Source organism: Meles meles, chromosome 19 (assembly GCF_922984935.1).
Source record: "Meles meles chromosome 19, mMelMel3.1 paternal haplotype, whole genome shotgun sequence".
NCBI lineage: Eukaryota > Metazoa > Chordata > Mammalia > Carnivora > Mustelidae > Meles > Meles meles.
Window position 1 is genome coordinate 54,984,020 of NC_060084.1, and position 17,436 is coordinate 55,001,455.

Here is a 17,436-nt window from a genome sequence, read left to right on the forward strand (position 1 = left end):
AAAGACTCCAAGCAAAAGAAACTCAGGAGAAAGAAGCTTCCATCTGAAATGTGATGGTTTCTGCATATCACTCTGTACACCTAAGGTCTGTACAAATGTAAGATGGGGAATATGAACGCTATAGGGGAGGAATCTGGCAAAGAGCAAAAAGCCAATAAAAGCAGTTAACATTAGGTGTATGCCAACAAATTGATCTCAGTGCCCAAGGCACACCAAAGGACACGCTATCACTAGTGTTTTCTTGTGGTCTGAGAACAGTAATGCAGAATAGAAATCTAATTATGAAAATACAGTGGATATAAATGAAGTTAAATCACCTATAGTTTCTGTTGAGGTTGCCTTTAGGCAAGCAGACTTGATCAAAGGAATGGAGAAAGGACCCCCAGCGCCCCTATGGCTGAGTACAGACAGGCCCATCAGGGGACCCACCTCAAAGTAACCATGGGCCCTGACCAACCACCAGGCTACTGACAATCGGGTCCAGTGACCAGAAAAGGGAAAATTGGATAAGCTCCCATAACCCTCACCTTTCTCCTTTTAACACAGCCCCCACCATTGTCTCCTTACAGACAGCCTCTCCTCTGCTGTCCTGCCTGCTGCTCTCTGGCAGTGTATTCAGTAAACTTCTAATACCTTTGTTCTGCCTCAGGTGAATTCTTCTCAGTGCCCACTTGACTGGCTTCTACTCAATCTTGGACCCATATTTGGGGTCCCCATCTGACTCTCAGAGATACTACATTTAGACACCACAGTTTCTATGTACTCTAATACCTACTGTATTTTTTATTTAAATGTCTATTTTTATTTGAAGATTTATATTATAGAAGGAGGAGGGGAGGGCCAGAAGTAGAGGGAGAGAATCTCAAACAGACTCCTCACTGAGCAGGGAACAAGAAGTGGGCCTCATTCTAGGATCTGGAGATCATGACCTGAACTGAAATCAACAGTCCAGTGTGTAACGGACTGAGCCACCCAGGCAAACCTCCAGTGTATTCTTCATAGAACATCTTTTTCACATTCTTTTTTAAAAAATATTTTATTTATTGATTGATCAGAGAGAGAGAGCGTGCACACAAGCAGGCAGAATGGCAGGCAGAGACAGAGAGAGAAGCAGACTCCCTGCTGACCAAGGAGCCCATGGGGGCCTCGATCCCAGGACCCTGGGATCATAATTTGAGCTGAAGGCAGCGGCTTAACCAACTGATCCACCCAGGCTTCCCATCTTTTTCCACCCAGGCTTCCCATCTTTTTCACATTCTAAAGGGGAAAACTCAACAATCCCCTGCCCCCACTTCTTTAATCTGAGAAACTTCCAAGTTATTCTGGACCTTATATCCATCGTTTTACTTGTGCATTTTCTTACTCCTGGGTTACACAGACCCGGTAAAGCATCCAGACAGGCCCTAAATGAGAAATGTTTTCCCTCCCTGATAAACCAGGACCAGACCTCATCAGCAACAGGAATCTTACACGCCACACACCTTCTCTCTGGATATGCCACCAAGGGAATATTTTCAATACTTGCTGAACTTTAATTCAAAGTGACAACTGCTGATGGCCTACTGGAGCCAGATTGGAAAGAAGGCAGAGAAGGGATGTAGGGGAGATAGGGGAAATCTGGGTTATAGGGGAGTAGTTTTCTAAAGACCTAGCCTATGGTATCACTTCAGAAAATGAATACTACATTCAAGAACCCATGCACCAGAAACTTCAGAACTCGAGCAATCAACATTTGCAATTTCTAAATGCAAGGAATTTCAGGAGAAAAACATGACTAGACTTCTGACTTGGGATGCCAGGCTTACCTGAGAACTGGCCATTTCTTCTTTCACTTCATCCTGTAGATTTTTTTTCTCATAAGGTATTTGTAGAGAAGTCACAGCTCCATCAGGAAAAAATGCCCCTCAAGCCACCAATACAAACTCTTCATCTGTAAACTGCTCGCCTGAAGGCAAGACCCTGAAATGCAGATAGACCCAACATCCTAGTGCTTTGTGTCAGGAGCTGTTCAGAAACTTGGAGTTCCTACTTGAACACCAGTCCCTGAACTTTCCTTCTCTAATTCCAGGGGTGCTCCCCTCCCAAAATGCCCAGAGAGGCAGAGAGAGCATAGGCACCATGTGCTGCATGGACCTGACCCTCCCAGACTCACGTAGCAGAGACCATGTTGCCTCTCCGTGAGCCAAAGCCTGCTCTCCGCTCTCATAAAATAACCTGAAGCCCTCGTGCTTACCCCTGGCCTCACTGAGAATCACTTGGAGCCCTTAATTAATGCAACAGGATTGTTTCCCCAAACTGACCAACAGAATCTGAGGGGGGAGGCCAACAGAGAAGATCCTTTTTGAAACTCCACACATGATCCTACTGGGAAGTAACTGGGGAAGTGACCAGGCCAAGCACATTAACCAAGGCTATGGTGGTGACAGATGAAGATCCATGCCTTCACTGATCAGAGTTTCTGAAGACACATTCTCCCTCTTTCTGGTACACAGAGACACCTTACAGGTGGAGCTTTTCCTTACAAATGCAAAAGTCTTCCAAAAGTAAACACAGGATTTCAGAGCCTTTCCTTTATCTGTCTTTTATTTAAAATAACTGGCCTAAAATAATGCTTATGCCAGACACATTTTAGTGTGACAAATTGTTCCCCTTCAGTCGGTAAATGTTTCTTTTCATAAGTAACTGCCACACATTCTGAAGTGAATGTTCTTTTTACCCTCCCATCAGCAATATGAGAATTCTAATTCCTCAACATTCTCACTGAAAAATGGTGTTATCCTTTTTCTTTTAGCCATTCCAGGAAATACTGAATGGTGTCTCACTGTAAAAGATGAAGTGGTCTTTCTACGGTGGTCCTGGTGACTGAAACAGGAAACCACATAAAAAAATCAAGAGGAACAAAAATCACATGGCTGGGGGATCCTGAGTGGCCCAGTGGGTTAAGCCTCTGCTGTCAGCTCAGGTCATGATCTCAGGGTCCTGGGATCAAGCTGCACATTGGGGGCTCTGCTCAGCAGGGAGCCTGCTTCCCCCTCTCTCTGCCTGCCTCTCTGCCTACTTGTCATCTCTGTCAAATAAATAAATAAAATCTTAAAAAAAATCACATGGCTGCATTCATGTTTCAGCGAGACTCCATTTCAAAGAAAAGGGGTACATACACCTGGTGAGTACGGGGGGAGGTACAGAACTGTGGAATAACTATATTTGACACCTGAAACTGAAAACATGTTATGTTAACTAATTGGAATAAAAATAAATTATTTAAAAAGATGGAAAACCTGAGTGGCTAAGTTGGATAGGCAGCCGACTCTTGATGGGGCTTAGATCAAGATCTTAGGGTTGTTAAATGGAACCTCGGGATTGGCATTGTTTCCAGGGTGGAGGATATTTAAAATTCTCTCCCTTTGCCACTGCCCTCCTCCAACACCACCAGTAACAAGTGTACTCTCTCTCTCTCTCATAAGAATTTTTTTCTAAAGATTTTATTTATTTGACAGAGAGAGACATAGCGTGATGTTGTATAAGGGTTGAGCTGTGGATAAAGGCCTTGCCACATTCTTAACATTGGTAAGGTTTCTCTCCAGTATGAATTCTGTGATGTTGAGTAAGGGTTGACCTGTTATAAAAGGCCTTGCCACATTCCTGACATTGGGAAGTTTTCTCTCGTATATGAATTCTGTGATGTTGCATAAGTTGTGAAGGGAAGGCATAGGCTTTGGCACATTCTTTACATTTGTACGGTTTCTCTCCAGTGTGAATTCTGTGATGTTGAGTAAGGGCTGACCTGTCATAAAAGGTCTTGCCACATTCTTGACATTCATAAGTTTTCTCTGCATTATGAATTCCCTGATGTTCAGTAAGCCTTGAGCTCAAATTAGAGGACTTGCCACATTCTTAGTATTTATAGGGTTTCTGTGTTATACTATGAATTTTGCAATGTCCAGTGAGGTGAGAATGCATATTAAAGGCCTTCCCACATTCTGGACATTGGTAAGGTTTCTCTCCAGTATGAATTCTGTGATGTTGAGTAAGGTGTGAAGGGTGTTTAAAGGCCTTGCCACATTCTTGACACTGGTAAGGTTTTTTTCCACAATGAATTTTGTGATGTTGAGTAAGTTCTGAGCATGATTTAAAGGCTTTGGCACATTCATTACAGTTGTAATTTATCCCTGCAATATGAATTCATTTATCTCTATTAAGACTTGAGTGATCGTTAAAAGCCTTGCCACATTCTTGACATTCTAAGGTTTCGCTCCAGAATAGATCTGCAAATGACCATTTGTTGATGAACAATCCTTAAAGGTTTGACCACCTTCTTCACATTTGTATACTTTTTCTCCAGTGTGCATTCGCTGATGTTGAGATAGTGCTGAGAGGCAGTCAAAGGATTTACCACTTTCCTTAAAGATGTAAGTTTCCTCTCCCTGAGGGATTATCTCATTGATGTTTAGGCTTGATGACCCACTAAACATGGTCTCTGGTTTACTAGATGTGAAAGGGCTTTTTCCCTCACGAATTCTCTGATGATCACCAGAACACTTCCACTCCTGTAAGAAAACAACGATGTTAAGAAAGTTGGGAGTCCCACTGAGAGGTCAGAAACATTCTTAGCATTTTGTCCCAGAGTTAATTTATTTATTTATTTGACAGACAGAGATCACAAATAGGCAGAGAGGCAGGCAGAGAGGGAGAGAGGAGGAAGCAGGCTCACCACCGAGCAGAGGGCCGGATGTGGGGCTTGATCCCAGGACCCTGAGATCATGACCTGAGCTGAAGGCAGAGGCTTTAATCCACTGAGCCACCCTGGCATCCCCATTCTTAGTATTTGTACACTTACTCTCCTATTTAAAATCTCTCATATGGAGTGTGGAGGGAGCAGTCCTTAGGCACTCTCTCACATTCATTACATCCATAATTTTCTCTGCAGGGTGGATTCTATGATATGCACTAAGGGGTCTGTGCCTGCTAGAGGTTTGGCCACATTATTCATATGGTGTCTTTCCAGTATGACTTCTCTGTTTAGAAGCCGTGCATGCTGGACAAAGGCCACACTGGTTATATTTGTGAGGTTATGGTCCAATATGAATTCTCTCATAGGCATGAATGGGTGAGCACTCCTTAACCGATTTTTCTCCCATTCTTTTTTTCTTACTTTCTTCACGATTTTATTTATTTATTTGACAGAGAGATGGAGAGAGAGCACAAGTAGTGAGGAGGGTCAGGCAGGTGGAGAGGGAGAAGCACGCTGCCCACTGAGCAGGAAGCCCGATGCAGAGCTCCATCCCAGAACCCTGGGATCATGACCTGAGCCTAAGTGAGCGCCCTAACCGACTGAGCCGCACAGGTGCCCCTTTTATTGCATTCTGTACACTGGTGAGATTTCTATCTAGTATGAATTTTATGATGATTAATGATGATTGAGTGATTATAAAGGTTTTGAAAATTTGTGATATTGATGTGGTTTCCCTCAAGTATGAACTCTGTCATGTTGAATAAGGGCTGAGCTCTGGTTAAAGCACTTGGCACATTCACGATGTTAAGGTTTCTCGCCAGTATGAATTCTGTGATGTCGAGTAAGTTGTGAAAGGTAGGTAAAGGCCTTACCACATTCTTGACATTGGTAAGGTTTCTCTCCAGTATGAATTCTGTGATGTCGAATAAGGGTGCTGCTGTCAACAAAGGCCTTGCCACATTCTTAACATTGGTAACGTTTCTCTCCAGTGTGAATTCTTGACTGAAAGATCAGGCCAATCCTATCTTCCAAATGGCTCGAATCATTATTTTCAGCATGGACTAGGTTACTTTCCAGATGTTCCAAACAGTCTGCCCACAAATCACTATGATTGAATATTTGATTGGAGCTTGTGCTGACAGAAACACACTGCTCTGCAGAAACAGTTGACTTAAAAAGTGAGGTTTTCCACAGTGTTTTTTTCCCTTCACCATTTGAGGCAGAGAGATTCTCATTAAGGGCAATTGCCTTGGTTTGGCTGTATCATCCAGGATTTCTTTGATGCCCTTCACTCTCCCCATCATTGTCCCAGTCTGTGTGTAAGTGTAAAATCTCAACGGTACTATGTTTGTATCTGTGTATTGACACTTTCTGTAAAGAACCTTCTATGCTCTGCTGTAGCAGGAAACTCTGGGTGTCATGTGAAGATAGAGCTGAAAGATACCAAATAAAAGTAAAACCATTGCACTTACTACATTCAGAAGAATATACTGATGACTGCTAATATAGAAGCATCAAGCCAATCAGACAATGTCAGAAAGATAGCTGAGAAGGAGTCATCAGGACTTCATTTCTCCATGGACACACAACATGGCACAGAACGTACTGAGCACAGAGTCTAATAGAGAATTCTGTGGTATGGTCATGGTGTAGCACAAATCACTTTCCTGTATCTCTAACAATCAGGAGAAGGGTCACATGAGCTCAAAACTAGCAGAACAATGGATACTGAAAGAGAAAACTGAACTGAACCAAATAGAGTACAGTAAAAAATGAAATGTATCAACCACAGGAAGAGTTGTTTGTCAGAAAAGATGAACATTGACAGCCCAAGAAGTAAATTAAGAATAAGAGAAGAAAAGACTGACTAAAATGACTGGTGAAGAAGTAAAAGCAGTATAAAAGTAAAGAAGTAAAAGTAAAGAAGAAGTAAAAGACAGTATAACTGACTATGGGAATAAAAGTAATTACAAGAGGCAACAATGGATAATCAGTGCCCACGAATTGATACTAAAAGACAAGTATAAATTTCAAAAAAAGTATAACCAATTTCCACTCCATCTTTCAGAAAAGTAAAAAAAAAAAAAAACAAAAAAAAAACTCAACTGATCTGCAACCATGAAGCTGAATGAAAGAGGAATAAAAAAAAAAAAAAAAACCTCCAAAATATAAAAATTGTGTGCCAGATGAATTCACTGGATATTCAAACAGACACTGAAGGATAAAGGACTTCAAATTTCCTCAAATATTTCCAAGGAGTGATGATCAGAGAAACTAGCAGAACACTCTCTCTATGGCACCAGCATTACCAGCTCATGCAAGCCAGACGAAGACACTACAAACAACAAAGTTTACAAACTACTGCCTGTGAGAAATATTCACTCGAAGCCCACAATAAATAGCAATCTGAATCAACAGCACATTTTCCCTTTTTACAAAAGATCACCAAGTGGGAAACGGTCCAGGAATTAAGGGCGGTCCAACATATAGAAAACTGTAACTTGAAGACTTCACGATAACAGAATGAAGATCAAGAATGACATGATCGGGGTGCCTGGGTGGCTCAGTGGGTTAAAGTCTTGCCTTCGGCTCAGTTCATGATCCCGGAGTTCTCGGATCAAGCCCCACCTCAGGCTCTCTGCTCAGCAGGGAGCCTGCTTCCTCCTCTCTCTCTGCCTGCCTCTCTGCCTGCTTGTGATCTCTGTCTGTCATTTAAATAAATGAAATCTTTAAAAAAAAGACATGATCATATTAAGTGAGACAGAATACAAATATGGGCACACTGGACAACATGTCACGTTATAAACAAAGTAGAGAAAGAAGGAAACCCCTTCAACCTAATGAACGCCACAGTTGTATGAAAAGTTGCAAATTAACTTATCCAGTAGGGACAGTCTGCAAGCTTCTCCTCTATGATCAGCAGGTAATGAAGTGACCCTACCACTGCCCTTGAGTATAGTACTGGACACTCTGGTCAGAACAATTGTGCAACCAAAAGTAGAGTAAAGGAATCTAAACTGAAGAAGAAACAGTAAAAATTTCTCTGTTCACACATGACATGATTATAGACCCTAAAAATTGGGGCAATTAAGCATCTGCCTTGGGCTCTGGTCATGATCAGGGTCCTGGGATGGAGCCCCACATGGGGCTCTCAGCTCAGTGGGGAGCCTGCTCCCTCCTCTCTCTCTACCTGCCTCTGCCTACTTGTGATGTCTGTCTGTCAAATAAATAAACAAAATCTTAAAAAAAAAAAAAAAAAGAAATCCCTCAAAATCATCATTTTAATTTTCTTTACTGTTTTGGTCATTTTTGTATTGTTTATTTCTGCCAGTTTTTCCATTTCCCAATTTCTTCATGTTATACAATACAAAGTTAAAAAAAAAAGTTGGAATAAACAACTTAATTTCCACCAGAAGAACTAAAAAAGGAAGAAACTAGGATGAAAGGAGAGAAACAAAATAAAGAAAAATCTGAAATAAATAAAATACAAGATTAACACTAATGGAACACAGAAAATAATGCCCATTTCAATCAACGAAATAAATAAAACTGGCAATGTGTTACCTCCATAAACCAGTACATAATAATTAATGGAGAAATTTATGAAAAAAAAAAAAAAAAAACCTAGAGAATTCCTAAAAATGGACAAGTTATTAAGACTGATTTAGTAAACAAGAACCAAAGAAATGGGCACTCTCCTTAGATCAATAAAAAGTTGAATTTGGAATCAATACTCTACCAGCACAGAAAAGCCCAAGACCTAGGAATTTCACTACCATTGATGGGGTCAATGAGTTCCCTAAATAAATCCTGTGATGCATGATTGTTCTCCCTCCATCTTTTGTTCAGACTCAGTATTTTTTATTTTCTCGTCCATATGACAAAGTCGTTCTTCTGCTTCCAGCATACCATTTACATCAAACCTGTTTCTATTCTCGCTTACTGCATTGTTCATCTATGTCTCATTTTTATTTTTTTTTAAATATTTCATTTATTTATTTGACAGAGAGTTCACAAGTAGGCAGAGAAGCAGGCAGAGAGAAGAGGGGGAAGCCGGCTCCCTGCTGAGCAAAGAGCCTCCAAGGGGCTAGATCCCAGGACCCTGAGACCATGATGTGAGGTGAAGGCAGAGGCTTAACCCAGCCACCCAGGCTCCCCTCCGTTTGATTTTTTTAAAGATTTATATATTTGGGGGGGGGGCATAAGAGTATAAGTGGGAGCTACAGAGAGAGGGAATCACATGCAGGCATCACACTGACTGCAGAGACTGACTTGAGCCTGTATCCCAAGACCCTGAGATCAAGATCTGAGCAGAAATCAGGAGTCAGTGGCTTCCCCAAGTGAGCCACCAAGTACCCAATTATTTTTTTCAACTCTTATCTCTGTGGTAAAGTTCTCACTATCCTTTTCTCAACCTTTTGAATATCCTTCTGCCTGTTGCCTTAAATTCAACAGTTACTACGATCTGCTTCCCTTGTTATCTTTGGCCTTGATCTTATTTTTTCTTTGGGATAAATTCTTTCATCTTGACATTTGTCTAACTCTCTATCTACCTTCCTCTGTCCACTAGAAAAGTCAGTGATGTGTCCTGCTGTATCCTTCAGACCGATGGTCTGCAGGGACTCTCCTTGCCTCCTATGGGCAGTGTTTGGTCCCTGACCTGAATGTGGCCAGTTTGAACTAGGTCAGCTCTGGTCTGATCGTGAAAGGAGACCTGACGTCAACTCCACCAGGACTGTGGCCCTGCAGAATCTCTGCTCAGGAGATGTGATGTGGCAGGGGCTGACCTTGCTGAGCCTGAGGAAAGTGTCACTGAGAATGGAAGCCCACTCAGAATACACAGGTGGGGCCTGGTGCAAGTAAGGCAGACAGCCAGTGACCTCACTGAGCGGGGCTCTGCTTTATGCTACAGGGCGGGAGAGGGCTCCCATGTTCTGGGAGCCACATGTCACTGAATGTTTCCTCTCAGGAATGTGCTCCTAGACTACCAAATACTCTCCCCACTGTGCACCCCAGGTGTTCTTCAGATGACTGTTTCCACACTGTGAGTCCCCAGGTTGTTTGCCAGCCTTCTCTCCAGGAGCACCCCAGTGCCCTCCTGGTTCTATCCCACCCAAACCTGCTGACCATTAACACTCCAGGCTTTAAGATGTGCTGGTTCCAAGAACTCATGAAATTCAGGCCTTCTTGCTCTCCAAGCAATGGCTTTGGGGAAACCTTCTTAGGCATCCCCTGAGTGCTCCTCTGTCATGACACCTACCTCACAGCCAGGGCTCCCTGCCCTCTACAATGCTAGACTCCTCTCCTCCCTAAACCATGTCTCCACACTATCTGCCATCTTCCATGTGGCCTCTTCTCTCCTCTTACATGGGGAGTTTCTCCTGTCACTCTTCAGCCCAATGTCTGGGGCATTTAAGATGACCTGACTTTTACCTATTGGTGCTCATGACAGGACACATGAGTCTAGGACCCTCCTATGCCACTGCCTTTTCTTCTTCTGGAATCCTTATTGTTTTAATCCTGTTAAAACTCATATGGATTTTATAAAGCTGGTACACAAACCAACACATAAAAATTAGTTTTGTTTCTACACAACAAAGAACAATTTCCCAAACAGAGACATCATACATTTAGAGCAGACCATCTCCCCCCAAAAAAGTTTCCAATTTAACATAATGGGAGAGGTCAAGGCAGAAATGGTAAAAGTGTAATATACTGTGCAGGAATAAAAAAATGCATAAGTAGGAATCACATCCATGTTCCTTCATTGGAATAATTGAAAAACAATAAATCTTGAAGTGATATACAGAAAATGGAATCTCTACAAAACTTAAAAGGCTAGTTTATCTGCTGAAAGTTTTGCTACTCTGGCTTTCTCTTTATAAAAAAAAATTCTTTGACAGAGACAGAGAGATCATAAGTAGGCAGAGAGACAGGCAGAGAGAGATGGGGGGAAGCAGCCTCCCCACCAAGCAAGGAGCCTGATTCAGGGCCTGATCCCAGGACCCTGGGACCATGAACCAAGCTGAAGGCAGGTCTTAATTCACTGAGCTACCCAGGCGCCCCGCTGCTCTGGCTTTCTTTGGACATCCATCTGTATGTATAAAATACAGTCAAAAGAAAAAATAAAAAAGAATCACACTGAAAATACTGATCCCTCTCTAGAGATCCACCTGCCCCTGAGTCCTTTCAGGTCTACTAAAAAATACAGTTAACCACTGAATAACGTGCTTTTCATCGGTCACGGTCCACTTACACAGACAAGTTTATCTTGTAAATCCAGTGCACTACAGTAAATGTATTTTCCCTCTGATTGCCTTAATGTTTTATTTCCTCAAATTACTTCCTTATAAAACTATGGTATATACAGCAGACCACATACAAAGAATGGGAGGACTGATGACGTGTTGTGATTAATCCATCAAAGACCACAAATGAAAATGGACTTTTGAAACAGCATGGCAAATGCACTTCACCTTGTGCGAGAGCTCCTAGAAAAGCAGCAGTGGGATTCCCAGCAGTCCCAACAAGAATGGGGCAGGCATAATGTACTCCGCTACTGAAAGATTGAAAGATACCACCAAGAATACTTTACAGGACAAAACCCTTTTCCATAGATGTAGAAATGAAGACACTCCCAAGTAAAGACTCCTCTACATTTATCAATAGACCTATCCTACAAGAACCATTAAAGGAATGCTCTCTTGATAAAATAAAAGGATTCTACCCAGAAACTGCAACCACAAAGAACACAAAGCTCTTCGCTGAACATAAATATGTAGACAATTACACCAACCTGCCGTGTTGTAATGAGATACCAGTCACGTTTGTTTCTGCTACAGAGCTTTGTTTTCAAAAAAGTATAAAAATCATTAATGTAGGTCATAAAGTACACAACATAAAAGAATGTGTGATACTGGTAACAAAGTGGGTGTTGGGCTAGAGACAGGACTAAGAGTCTTCTATGTACCTGACACAGAGGTTGAAATGGTTTGTTTTACAACAATGTTGTATTACAAGGAAAATACTCCCAGAAGACACAAAAGTCAATGAGAAAGGTACCAAGGCATATCATACATATTAATCCTATAATTACAGAGAAACTATATCTTTCATATTTCATACCAAAACATGATACTGAAGTATAAAATATTTGAAAATTACTTTGAATTCAAAACAGTCTTTCTCTCATGCAGAGAGAATAAAAATTCACCCACAATTACATGGTAAAATGAATTCTATGTGGATAACAGCTGACCTAGACATGGTACAACATTCACTGACCACTCACCAAGGAGACACAAAGTAGGGGTCACACAGTATATATGTGTGACATACAAACAAAAGACAAAGACACACATAATTTACCGGCAAAAAGCATAAAGCTCATTCTTTTTTGAGTTATATTCACATGGTCTCAAAAGATACTGAGCTGAAAATTCTCTTCCTATAACAACATACACAGATAAAACCGAATCTACACCTAGCTAATGTGGAATGAGCCAGACAGAAGCAGCACATTATTAGGAAATTACCAAATCAGAGTAAGACAAAACTCAACCCAAGAAATTCTAAATAAAACACTGATGTATGACAGAAAAGGAAAACTTCCATATAACCACAATTTAAAACTGTGTCCACGTACCCATGAAAAAGAAGCATTTGATTGGCATGTCTTCATGGACTATAACATTGTAAAGAATCCTCATTAAAATCAATCAAAAAGTTATAAAAGAAAATTTTATGAACACTTAAAAAACGTGAAAGAAATGTATTACATTATTAATATATTCTTCCTCCTGCACTGAATGTAACCCTGTAATTCATTTGGTAAGACAGAGGAAACAAACAACATCTCATTTCTCAATAAATAAACACTGTGAGAGTTGAAAATTTGCTGAGAGACAGTGCATATGAACTTCATATATGGGGTTAAATTCTGATACATTCTGAGGGAAGTAGAAGAAAAAGCTCATGATTAATATCCCAGAAATAACATCACATTACTGAAAATAAGATTTTCAAAATATGGTCACTCAGGGTACCCATGGGGCTCAATTAGTTAAGCAGCTTCCTTCAGTTCAGGTCATGAGCTCGGGCTTCTGGGATCCAGCCGCAAACTGGACTCCTGCTCAGCAGGGATTTTGCTTCTCCCTCTCCTTTTGCCCTTTCCCTACTCATTTTTTCCTCTCTCTGTCTCTCAAACAAATAAAATTTTTAAACAAAATATATGGGAATTTTACTAATTGTCCAACTCACTACTTAAAAAGCACATGTGCATGTTATATTAGGACATTCGATGTACAAAAATAGAGCTAAATCACATACAGAACTAATGAGAAAGTGAAAACACATATGACAAAGTCACAAGAAGTTCACAGAAGACAGAATCATGATGCAATTATTAAAAAATGAGGTAATAAATGAGACTTTATTAAAGGCTACAAGATCAAGTTCCAAATGTGCTAGTTCCCCAATAGCATTTGTTATGTAGGAATTCTAGGAAACAAAGAGAGACATTATACTATTTCACCATTAAGGAATGGAACTCATAGAGTGGAAATTTCTATATGTTAAAAAAAAAGGTTGGGGGGGGGCGCCTCAGTGGCTCAGTGGGTTAAATCCTCTGCCTTCGGCTCCGATCATGGTCTCAGTGTCCTGGCATAGAGCCCCGCGTCTGGCTCTTTGCTCGGCGGGGAGCCTGCTTCCTCTCTCTCTCTCTCTGCCTGCCTCTCTCCCTATTCTGTCTGTCAAATAAATAAAATCTTACAAAAAAAAAAAAAGAAGAAAGAAAGAAAATAAGAAAAAAGAACATTTGAAGGGAAATAAAGCAGGACGTTTTCTCATTTTAGGGCCGTGCTTTGTTAACTGATGAAGTTACTGAATCTCAATTTTGTAGGCCTAAGATTAAAGCCTCCCTAACATTAGAACATATAAGCCATAGAACATTAGAAATGTGTCTCCAGTATTCTGGAATTTCTGCACCAAACTCCCTGACCTACGTGTCTCATGATGAAACCAGAATTTACAGAGACTTTAAAGTAGAGGTCCTCAGACATAGGATAACTTCCAGAGAGTAATCACAGCAATGGAGGGAGATTAAGGAGGCTCTCCCCCTCCAATTATATGGTGATTATATGTTGGACCATCACTGGAGCTGAAGGCGAATCCCTAGAGAATGCAAGAGCTTGATAATGTTGGAGAGCAGATGTCCCTCCGGGAGGCAGAGACATAAAACTGGGCATGTTTTCAACTGACATTCATTCAAGGAGAGCTACTTGAACCACAGCTTAAGGTCGACCTTCCTCCTCCAGACTTGGACCTCCCCTCTGTCATCTGCCTCATTCATTCCCACCTACCTGGATGGAGGCTTCCCACCTCGTTTCTCTTCACATCCCAGAGATGTTTCTCTTGCTCCAAAAACATGATCAGATGTGGCTTTGACAGGAGACCTGTTTATGAAGAAAAAGGAAAATGACTATTGCTGCTGATTCTAACTTCCCATAAGTCTTGTGTTCAGTAGAGAAGAGACGATATTGTACAATTCTAGAAAATGGTCTCCCAAAAGCTATTGCCCAACAGTCCCTTTAGAACACACAGGAGGCATTTCCAATGTTCACCTCCTGACCTCCACTTCTAAGTAGCAGGCATGGTAATCAAAAGGGCAAATTTCAGTTTAAGATGTCAACAACACCAGTCTATGTCACTAAATGTTGAGAACTGCCACTCATCTTCACAAGCCATGATGTTACCTTGAGGAAGGAGAAGCTGAGGCTGAAAAGGAAACATCATGAAGATTTGTCTCTCCATATACAAACCCCTATTTTTTTCCCTTTCTGCCTGGATCTGGAATCCAGTCATTCCAAGAGAAATCTCCCAAGAGGCAGTCTTCACAGGAAGGAACAAAACCCTGTGTGGGGTTTCAGAAACCTGGAGGGAGTCTTCCTCACCCAAGAAATGGAGGTGTTCATAGTTCTCTAACATCACATCCCTGTAGAGTTGCCACTGAGTGTGGATCAGGCATCCCCACTCCTCCTCGTAGAATTCTATGGCCACATCCCTGAAGGTCAGCAGTCCCTGTAATAAATACCACAAGTCACCAAGTGACCAGTAAGTAACCTTTCTCTTCTCCACAGACCTCTTCTCCTCACTTCTCAGCCCTTTGATTCAGGAACATGGTTCCACCCCGACAATATGATGAACAGGGCTGGCAGCACAGACACAATTCCCCTGGAAATTAGCCATAATCCCGCATTTCCCTACATACCTCCAGCCCCACTCTGGGTGGGCTGCAGGCCTCCTTTTCAGGCAAAGCAATGAAGCTATGGCTGCCCTCGATCTCCAGCTCTGTTTGAACGTTCTGTTCTGGGTCTGAAGTATGGAGGTCAGTTCACACAACAGAATGAACGTGAGGAGAGGAAAAATTGTTTTTCCTGCACTGTTCTCAATGATGTCAGGCAGTTTCACAAGAGAAAACAATTAAGTTCTTAAGTATGGGAACAAGAAAGACATGAGGCTCAAAGAGAAGGTGAGGCTTCTGTGTCACGGTGACTTGAGGAGGAGGAGGTAGGATTTAGAATTTCCAAAGAGAGGATTATATTCAGTGGAGAAAGGAAAAGATGAAATATTTATTAAAGAATAGTTTGTTCTTCCAGGTGTCAACTCTTTTTTTTTTCCTTTTCGTAATTTATTTTATTTTTTCAGTGTTCCAAGATTCATAGTTTATGCACCACACCCAGTGCTCCATGCAATACGAACCCTTTGTAATACCCACCACCAGGCTCACCCAACCCCCACTCCCCTCCCCTTCATAACCCTCAGTTTGTTTCTCAAGAGTCCACAGTCTCTCATGCTTCATCTCCCCTTCCAATTTCCCCCAACTCACTTCTCCTCCTCATCAACCAATGTCCTCTGTGTTATGCCTCATACTCCACAAATAAGTGAAATCGTATGATAATTGACTCTCTCTGCTTGACTTAGTTCACTCAGCATAATCTCCTCTATTCCTGACCATGTTGATACAAAACTTGGGTATTCATTCTTTCTGATGGAGGCATAATACTCCATTGTATATATGGACCACATCCTCTTCATCCATTCGTGTGTTGAAGGGCATCTTGGCTCTTTGCACACTTATGTGACTGTGGCCATGGCTGCTATAAACATTGGGGTACAGATGGCCCTTCTTTTCACCACATCTGTATCTTTTGGGTAAATACCCAAGAGTGCAATTGCAGACAGGGTCACAGGGAAGCTCTATTTTTAATTTCTCAAGGAATCACCACACTGTTTTCCAACGCGGCTGTACCAACTTGCATTCCCACCAACAGTGTAAGAGGGTTCCCCTTTCTCCACATCCTCTCCAACACTTGGTGTTTCCTGCCTTGTTAATTTTGGCCATTCTATCTGGTGTAAGGTGGTATCCCAATGTGGTTTTGATTTGAATCTCCCTGATGGTTAATGATGACGAACATATTTTCATGCATCTGTTCCAGGTCGGCTAGTCTTTTTCTCTTTTTTATTTAAGATTTTGTTTATTTATTTGAGAGAGAGAGATCATAAGTACGCAGAACAGCAGGCACAGCAGGCAGAGTGGGGGGTGCGGGAAGCAGGCTCCCTGCTGAGCAGAGAGCCCAGTGCTGGGCTTGATCTCAGGACCCTGGGATCATGACCTAAGCTGATGGCAGAGGCTTTAACCCACTGAGCCACCCAGGCGTGCCTAGGCAAGTCTTTCTGATATCAACTGCTGGGGTGCCTGGGAGGCTCAGAGGGTTGGGCTTCTGCTTTGGCTCATTATCTCAGGGTCCTGGGATTGAGCCCCATGTCAGGCTCTTTGCTCAACAGGGAGCCTGCTTTCCCTTCTCTCTCTGCCTACTAGTGATCTCTCTCTCTTTCTGTCAAATATATAAATAAAATCTCTAAGAAATATATTTTATTTGAGAGAATGAGAGAGGCGCTTGTGGTGCTGGGTGGTGATGGGCAGAGAAGAGAGAGAAATCAACTCACCACTGAGCAGGAAGACCAATGCAGGGCTCATGACCTGAGCCTAAGGCAGATGTTGAATAACTGAGCCACCTAGATGCCCCTAGTACTACACTCATGATGGCAGTGAAGAAAGGGAGGAAGGTCTGGCACAACACTGAAGCAGCTTCTCTGAAGAATCTCCCAACCACACTGGATCTGACCTTGACTGGGGTTATCTCTCTGGGAAATGAGGAGTAACCACAGCACATGCCCAGCTGATCTGGCCTATTCCACTGCCCAGAAGCCTTCTTCATCTCAAACAACTATTCTACCATGGGACATCTTAAAGCTGCCAACATGATTGCATCATCAAACACCGTCCTCCAACCCTTGTCATGGATCTAGGGAGGGATAGTACAGTAATCACTGACATCCAACAGCATTAGTCCTCAGGAAGATGCAGGAGGGTGATCAAATCATCAGGATAAAGCAGAACTTACCCACTCCTGAGAAACCCACATTAGCCATCTCTTCTCCCCATGACATGTATTCATCAATTGATCCCAGCAGGAGCTGCCTGTGCCTTTGCAGTGACTAAAGAGAGACACCTCCTGGTCCCTCCCCACACAGGAAAGAGTTCCTCACATTTCCTTTTAATAGGTCTTGTCTTTCTCTTGAAGAATGGTGCCTTCCTCAAATTTTACTTAGATTCAATTCCCTCATCCCCATGCTAAATGTCT

The 17,436-nt window shown here is 42.0% G+C and overlaps 1 protein-coding gene and 1 pseudogene across 1 annotated transcript in view; one reads left to right on the plus strand and one right to left on the minus strand.

Moving 5' to 3' along the window:
• The window catches only part of LOC123931367 (putative protein ZNF720), an 867,309-nt gene that overhangs the window by 284,210 nt on the left and 565,663 nt on the right, over positions 1–17,436 (plus strand). The gene's annotated exons all lie outside the window — the stretch shown is intronic.
• LOC123930588 lies at positions 119–17,224 on the minus strand (annotated as a pseudogene).